The sequence below is a fragment of the Trichechus manatus genome, unplaced genomic scaffold, assembly GCF_000243295.1.
Source record: "Trichechus manatus latirostris isolate Lorelei unplaced genomic scaffold, TriManLat1.0 scaffold00093, whole genome shotgun sequence".
In the NCBI taxonomy this organism is placed as follows: Eukaryota; Metazoa; Chordata; class Mammalia; order Sirenia; family Trichechidae; genus Trichechus; species Trichechus manatus.
This window is the reverse complement of record NW_004444029.1, coordinates 3,727,670-3,735,398: the sequence shown is the minus strand read 5'-3', so window position 1 is coordinate 3,735,398 and position 7,729 is coordinate 3,727,670.

Sequence of the window (7,729 nt, the reverse complement as noted above, 5' to 3'; positions counted from 1 at the left end):
CTCTAGGAAGCATTTCAGCAAAAGTCACCATCTGTTGACAAATTTTGAGGCTCAGAAGGGAAATTCATTCATCAGAAGCTGTTGTCACAAAGTACCATAAAATATCAATAATAAAAACGTCAAGAACAACACTGTTTCTGTCTCATCCCTTCTTCTCATCCCCTTCTATTTTCTTCTACGCCTTCTTTATTTTTCTACCTTTGTCTGTACTTTCATCTTTCAGTTCACTAGGCTCTCTGTTGTCTCTCATCTACAGCATCATCTACTTTATTGATCAGTTTCCTCATCTTCTTGCTGCTCTGTACCTCCCTGCAGTCTGGCTTTGTCCCCATGCTCTCCTGTGAACGTCCCTTCACTCAGATACTGAATGGGCACCCATGGGGTGACAGGAATGCTGCCAGGTGCTCACACTCAATGAGGAAAACGACAAAGTCTTTGAACACAGACAGCTCACAACCTGGCAATTCCTAGGTTTCCAACTCCCAGACGCAGTTGTCTTTTCTTACCCAATACACCCTCCTTGACCACTGTGTCTTTTAGTCACGTTACTCACCCTCTTTTTAAAACCCTCTCTTCTGTTTACTTCAGTCACATCTCACAATGATATCTCATTAAGGAGTAACTCTGAAATACAGCATCTCTGACATGAGACTTGTGTAACTGGTCTCATTACTTTATAATTTCAACTCTCCTTATGACTACTGTGCCCTTTTCTCTGTTTTTCTTCTGAAGGATAATATAGCATGGGACCAGTGGGCTTTATTTACTAGGTTCATTAGTCCTGTTCTCAAGGATCTAATTCCCACACCTCTATGACGTAGTCAGTTTATAAACAAGGAGAAAAAACACAGTGAGATTATCTAAGTTGCCAAATAGTAGAGTCTGGACATAAACAGAGAGTCTGCCCTCAGAACCATGAATATATTGCTGCTTTAGACATGTACAGTGAGAATGGGACGTGAATATGGATTAATACAGTTATTTTGCATAAGGAAAAAAAAAAAAAACCCTGAGGTTTGAAGACGCAAAGGGGGAATGCTCTGGGTGCTTGTGAGTGAAGAATTTACCAATTGACAGTAAGTTCCAAGTTCTCTCCAGTATTTCTCATTCCTGAGAATGATTTTTTTGATAGTCGTGATGAAGTCATGTTTCAAGACTATTAGTGCTGATTCAAAAAAACTAAAAATCAAGTATTAGTAGACAAACATAAAAAGACATATTTTTATTTACACTTAACATGGAAAATATGTAATTGATTCATCCTGCTTAGATACACTGTATCAGATGTTGATTTTAGTGTGCCCCTGGCAATGCTGCCATGTTCTCTCGCACTCAGGACTGTGATGAAGGGCCATAACAGCACTTCCTTATGGCAGGGTGTATAGATCTCTTTTAAGAAAAGCTCAGTCACCTAAGAGGCAGAAAGGGCCACATAAGCCAGAGAATGCATCATCTTGAGACCAGAAGAACTAGATGCTACCTGGCTACCACCAATGACTGCCCTGACAGAGAACACAACAGAGAGACCCTGATGGAGCAAGAGAAAGGTGGGGTGCAGAACTCTCCCTGCAGGAGCAGGAGAAAGGTGGGGTGCAGAACTCAAATTCTAGTAAAAAGACCAAACTGAATGGTCTGACTGAGACTGGAGGAACCCCAGAAAGCGTGGCCCCTGGACTCTCTGTCAACCCAGAACTAAAACAATTCCCGAGGCCAACTCTTCAGACAAAGATTGAACTGGACTGTGGGACATAAAATGATACTCATGATGAGTGTGCTTGTTAACTCAAGTTGATACATGAGACTAAATGGGCAGTTTCTGTCTGGAGGTGAGATGAGAAGGCAGAGAGGGTTAGGAGCTGGTTGAATGGACAAGGGAAATCAAGGGTAGAAAGGAGGAGTGTGCTGTCAAGTATAGGGAGAGTAATAACTATGTATAAATTTTGTATGAGAAACTAACTTGAAATGCAAACTTTCACTTAAGCTACAACAATAAACAAACAAACAAAAACCTAGAGTGGCTCTGTAGCCATGAGTGCGTTCAGTCTCTATGAGACAGGTTTAACTCGAGACATCCATGACATGGAGCCCTGGTGGGGGGGTGGTTAAGTGTGCCACTGCTAACCAAAAGGTCGGTAGTTCAATTCTACCAGCCACTCCTTGGAAACCCTATAGGGCAGTTCTACTCTGTCCTATAGAGTGGCTATGAGTCGGAATCAATTCGACAGCGGTGGGTTTATCCGTGAAATCCCAAATTAAAGAGTAAAGCTCATTATCTCAGTCATCAAAACTTTTTGGAGGAATTGCTATTGCAGTGAGTTGCATGTTAAGCACCATTTTTATTTAAGAGGAATATAATGCTTATTGGATCAAAGGCAGAAATCAATAAGATGGAGAATTGCTTAACCAATGTCATAAAACAACATGTGTACTGCTGTTTCATGAGAAACTATTTGTTCTGTAAGCCTTCACCTGAAGTACAATTAAAAAAAACTAAAAAAAAAAAAAAAATTTTTGAGATCTCAGAATGCCAAGGAAAAAAAAAAAAGATGGAGAATTGGTATTTGACAGAATGCCCCCAAAACCATTGTGTCAATATAAGAAGCAAGATAAATGAGAATTGGATGCAACAGACCTGGCGTCTTACGTTGTTTATAAAAGACCAGGCTACAATACACCACCCCACGTCCTCTCTTTCCAGAACGCAGTTCATTGTCCACATTGTTTTTTGCTCTCTTCCCATTTTACTTCCTCTCGACAAGTCCCTTCACTTCTTTACGGGTCTAGTTGGTACGATGTGAGTTACAGCGACACAGCAACATGATGGATTGCGGCCGCCCATGGAACGCGTTCAGTGTGGAGTTCTGCTTTTGGGATCTAACGTTCCGCGCACACAGCCCTTCGCATCCATCAGATTGTATGCCGCCATCTGCAGACGTGCCACAGCCCTAAGATTTATGTGTTACTATTTAAGGCCCGAACGTTTGGCAATTTCACGCTGTTCATTTGGCCAAACAATAATATGCTAATTAACCTACTTGACCTAAATTACACAGCACTTGAGGACCTTCCGCCGACCCAGTTGCTCAACCGACCGCGCTGCCTGACCCGCATTCTGTGCACGCGGGCCTTACGTCAGGAAACGAACGGAGACCAGGCTGCTCCACTCCATCGTCCGGGAGGGAATTAATTATCTGCAGTTTACCAAGGGAAATTTATATTTCACTTGGTTTGTTATGATTATACCAATATTTCACAATTAATGTGCACTGGCACGGGCCGGAAATTTACTTTCTTTTCTAGGATCATCTGTATTGTTTAGTTGGCTGGAACACCGAAAAGGCAGTGTAGACATTCGCATTTATTCTAGCTTCTGCCCAGGGTGTGAAATTCAGGATCCATATGTGGGTTCAAGAGTACATGGCCGCAGAAGCTATACGCAAAGTTTTATATGTGTGTGTCCATAGTGGAGCCCTGGGGATGCAATGGTTAAGAGCTTGGCTGCTCACCAAAAGGTCAACAGTTCGGATTCACCAGCCACCCGTTGGAAAACCTACGGGGCAGTTCTACTCTGTCCCATAGGGTCGCTAGGAGTCGGAATCGACTTGACAGCTATGGGCATGGGTGTCCATATTATTTTACTGGAAGGTGTTTTCTTAAGATTCTCAAAATCAGTTCGTGTTAAAAAAAAAAAAATCACTGGCTATTCAGGACTAATGGTCCTTTCTTTAATAGTCTCCTTTCTGTGGGCCCATGTGTCTGGTTTCCTTATGATTATTCAATATGTAATGCTGGAGGCTTATTGCCATAACCACCGACCACCACCAATCTCCCACCTAAGCAGAGTTCAGATAAACGAAGCTCTCTGATAACCAGAGACAAATTAAAGCAGTGGTGTTATTGGAGAACATCATTGCAGGGAAGCTCTTAAAGGGCTAAAATTTCTAGCATAAGGTTCAACTCAGTGCTAAAATTGCTCAGAGCCCAGAGACTACAATCTCCTGGTATCTTCTTGATGGCAGAGGAACAAGAGTAGAGCTTAGAGAAAGCAAATCATCTGGTAGAGAGAAGTTAAGAGAAGAGGGAGAGAAACAAATGAAAAATGGAAGAGAATGTAGAAAAAATTACCGGGGATCTTTTTAAAAAGCATAAACACTGTATGTACATAATAAAGAGAAGTAACTAAAAGCTGGGTGCATTTTCCTGCAGACCAAGCTCCTCCTAGGAATCACCTGGGGCCCTTGTTAAGCTACTGTGGTGGAATGTCCCTGAAATTGACAAGGAGTAGGCTTACATAAGGGCCAGCCCCACAGAGGTGCAAGAGGACCTCCCTAACATCGAGAAGGAGAATCAGGTGTTAAGGTGCTGCAGTGCAATGTATCATTTCTATACAGCCTTTCTAACCATGGTCTTGTAACTCCCTCAGAATGATTGCTGAGACTGTGCAAATTGAGTGACTTATGGTCTACCAGGAGGATTGTTCAGTTCTGGTCTCGGTGGGAGGACCATGCTTTGAAACTGACAGGGAGTAGGCTTACATAATGACCAGGTCCACAGAGGTGCAGGTGGATCTCCCTGCCATCAAGAAGAGTCGGGGTGGAGAGTGTTTTAAACCAAGGACCCAAAGTCCCTGTGCTGAGAATGTCCTAGATCCAGAAGAAAAAGAGAATGCTGAAGATGGTTGTCTTAGTCATCTAGTGCTGCTCTAACAGAAATACCACGAGTGGATGGATTTAGCAAAGAGAAGTTAAATTCTCTCATAGTCCAGTAAGCTACTAGTCCAAATTCAGGGCATCAGCTCCAGAAGGCTTTCTGTCTCTGTCAGCTCTGGAGAAAGGTCCTTGTAATGCATCATTCTTTCCTTGGTCTGGGAGCTTCTCTGTGCAGGAACCTCAGATCCAAAGGACACACTCTGCTCCCGGCACTGCTTCTTGGTGGTATGAGGTTCCCATGTGTCTCTGCTCACCTCTCTCTTTTATATCTCTAAAGAGATTGCATTAAGACACTAATCTTGTCAACCTCATCAGTATAACCTCATCACAGTGATAGAATTTACAACAAATAAGGACATCACATATAATCTCCTCGTAGTGATAGAGTTTACAACACATAAGGAAGTCACATCAGATAACACAATCATACAATACTGGGAATCATGACCAAGCCAAACTGACATTTTTGGGGCACACGACTCAATCCATGACAATGGTACAAAGTGGCAAGAGACAGTTATAGTGGGCCTGTCTGGCCCAAGGAGCAAGAGCTGAGCACCTTCAGGCAGGAGGCTTCCTTGTGCAGGGCAAGCAAGCCTGAGTGTGCCCCATGCAGGGGTTGCATGCCTCCCAGCCTGGGCAGTGGGGGCCCAGGTAGCATGGTGGCCAGAGAGCCCCACAGGCCTGGATGGTGTGGCAGGAGCCAGCAGCAGAGCAGAAGCCTAGGGCAGCATGGTGGTGGCTGGAGGCAGCGGAGGCCTGAACACAGCATTTGAGTTGAACCATGGTGTGGCTGCCCAGTGGCATAAGAATGGACTTGAGTAATTTGGGGAAGGGGAAGTGTTTCCCCTTTGGGAATCTGTTGTTATTGTTTACTGTTTCCTTTGTATAAATAGTAATAATGGCTTTCCCTCTGCCAACACTGTGTAAGAGTCTTGTGTGTCCGTCTTGAAGACAGATGAACAACACCGTGGAATGGTTGATGCTGGTGGGTGTATGTCACATTCCCAGCAGCCCCATGGCTGCCTGGAAGCTTGAGGCACAGCCAGTCTGCGTGTGCAGTGCCGATGGACACACATGTACGTACAGCTGCAGATTCTGATTGTATTCCGGGAGGAGCCTTCCTTCCTGCATTTCTAATGAGCTCTCAGTCTTCTGCCGACTCCTCAGATGCTGTGAAGAGCCTCTCTGGGCTCACACTTCGCCTTGTGTAGGTGATGCAGCACCTTCAACCTTTCCTTGTCTTCCCCGGTGCATTGATGGACCCCGGCACAGGGGTCTGACTCCGTGGTCTTTGCTGTCGCCCTTTCCCCCACACTTCTCAAATGTCCCCTTCCTCCAGCACTCCACTCCATGCCACTGATGGACACTCCATTCAATGGGTACACCACCACCCGCCCATGGCCGTTAGTGCTCCATCACCACAATGATGGGGTCCACATTACCAGAATCCCATTCAGAGTCTGCTCCCTAAGTTCACAACTGACACCAATCATCATAGATTGTGTTTTCCAGGAGACAGACCCCCAGACTTTGAGATCTGCCTGGGACCGTGTGTGAGCTGAGGGAAGCCAGATGGGGCAGTGTAGAAGCTGGCCTGTGACGTGGCTGCAGCGGATCCTGTGAGGGGACCTGGATCTGAGGTGTCCCTTCAGAGGCGTTCCAATCGAGGGCTTTGTCGCTGTGCATCAGCCATGCACACACATACACACACACTCTCACACACACCACAGAGCACACACATACATGCATACGCACACACATACATACACACACAATGACCTAAAGGCTGCCCCCAGGGAGGGGGTAACCATGGCAGCTGAGGGCAATTTCTGGAGAGGGACTGAGCTAGACTAGAAGTCAACATTCCTGGCAGCTGGGGAGTTAGCGCCTCAGCGCTGGAGGGGAAGCTGGGCAGCACACCACAGTGTCCACTAAAACCAAAACGAAATCCCTGCTGTCGAGTCGTATCATGAGTGTCAATGTAGGACTGTGCTCCACTGGGGTTGCAGTGGCTGTGGTCTTTGGGAAGTATATGCCAGGACGTTCTTTCAAGGTGCCTCCGGGTGGATTCAAACCACCAAACTTTCAGTTAGTAGCCGAGCGCGTTAACTGTTTGTACCACCCAGGGACCTGACGGTGTCCACTACAAACGAAGAAATGTAAATTTTATAAAATACATAGAGTATTTTCTTTTAGAAGTTTGATAAAATGTAAAAAAACGTAAAGTATCCTATATATATGTATACATATATTAGTTATAGATATGCATCTATATCTATATAAAGAGAAGCTGGCGAATAACTTGCACAAAATTCAATATTATAGTTCATTAAATTCAGTATAGTAGTTGACTGGGTGGAGGGGGGACTGGCTCTCAGAGATGGCAAATAGGAGCTAACGAAGCTGAGGAAGTTCCCTTTCTGAAGCTGGGTGGCCAATACATGGGTGTCTATTTAAATTTTATGTTCTTATAATTTTGGTATATTTCACATGACTCCATGGCTCCATACATGCAGGTGGTCAAGACAATTTCAGCGAAGAAGAAACTCTAAAGTCAGCAGCAGATACCTTGTCCAGACCAGGAGGAAATCCGTCTGGACTTTAGTTCTCCCTTCAGACGTAAAATTCGGTTATTTGGCAAGAATTCGCCTTTTCATAACGATATAAAGAGTAGAATAGGGAGCAATAGAGAAATCGTAGGTAAAAACAGTCTCACAATAAGAAGATACTTTAAACCTGACACTGAAGAAGAATTAAGTCCCTTGGGGCAGAGTACGTTTACTGTTCCTGGAAATGGATAAAAATCAGCCGAACCCCGCATGGTCTGAACACTCCGGAGATTTAAGAATCAGATGGATGAGTCGTACCTTCATTCATTTATCCATCAGATACTTACTGAGCCCCGGTGCAACGCCAGGTGGTCCCAGTGCTGGGGATGGATAGTTACTGAGCCCTGGTGCAACGCCAGGTGGTCCCAGTGCTGGGGATGAATAGTTACTGAGCCCCGGCGCAATGCC